Raw genomic sequence first — 721 nt, forward strand, 5'->3', positions numbered from 1 at the left:
ACTGGCCTTTGTTGTTTATTTTTTTTTTTTAGCTTTTTTTTTTTCTTTTTAATACCTAAACCATCCATTTTCAAAGCTTAAAAAAAAATTTGATTTTAAAATAAAAAAATCTAAAACTGCCACAAAAACAGATGAGGCAAGCCCCAGGCCTGGCCTTTCCACCTGGTGCCTGCTCGGCCATGGGCCATGCTGCCAGGGCCCAGCCCGGCCCCGCTGAGATGACCGGCCCGCAGCTGTCTGGCCCCAGACCGCTCTGCTCAAGTCTGGGGGTGCGAAATACCCATGGTATCTCTACAAAGAAGGGGAAACAGCCCACTCTTCCTTCAATGCCTCCCATTGGAGCCGAACTTGCTTGGGAATGTATAAGTTATCCGGAGGGAAGAGGTGGGAGGTGGAGAATAAATACCAAGAGCAAAGTAGGTGTCCCTGGACCTCTGGCATCAGCTCAGCCTCCGGGGCAGAGACGGCCCCAGGGGGGAGACCCTGATTGTCCAAACACTGCACTCCGAGGTGGACTAGGTCTCTGGAATCCCCGACAGGCGCCTGCCCTGGGGGGTGTGTCTCAGAGGGAGGAAAGGGGCCAGCCCCTCGGATGCTGTCCTCTCGCCCTGGCCCGGCTCCCGTCGGTCGTCCGGGGGTCTGGGAGGAGCAGGCCTGGCCCTCCTGGCTCGAGGCTTCCCTTGGTGGGCCTGCCGCTGGGTGGCTCCGGCCGCCCGCCCGG

The 721-nt window shown here is 57.1% G+C and overlaps 1 protein-coding gene across 2 annotated transcripts in view; it reads right to left on the reverse strand.

Moving 5' to 3' along the window:
• Positions 1 to 93: 93 nt before the first annotated feature.
• LRRC8A (leucine rich repeat containing 8 VRAC subunit A) overlaps positions 94 to 721 on the reverse strand; it is a 37,101-nt gene continuing 36,473 nt past the window's right edge. For both annotated transcript variants that reach the window (XM_014589962.1, XM_006153967.3), the window contains one exon: positions 94 to 689. The gene's annotated coding sequence lies outside the window, so the exon portion shown is untranslated. The remainder of the gene's footprint in view (positions 690 to 721) is intronic.

The sequence above is a fragment of the Tupaia chinensis genome, unplaced genomic scaffold (assembly GCF_000334495.1).
Source record: "Tupaia chinensis unplaced genomic scaffold, TupChi_1.0 Scaffold000394_1, whole genome shotgun sequence".
Lineage (NCBI taxonomy): Eukaryota > Metazoa > Chordata > Mammalia > Scandentia > Tupaiidae > Tupaia > Tupaia belangeri.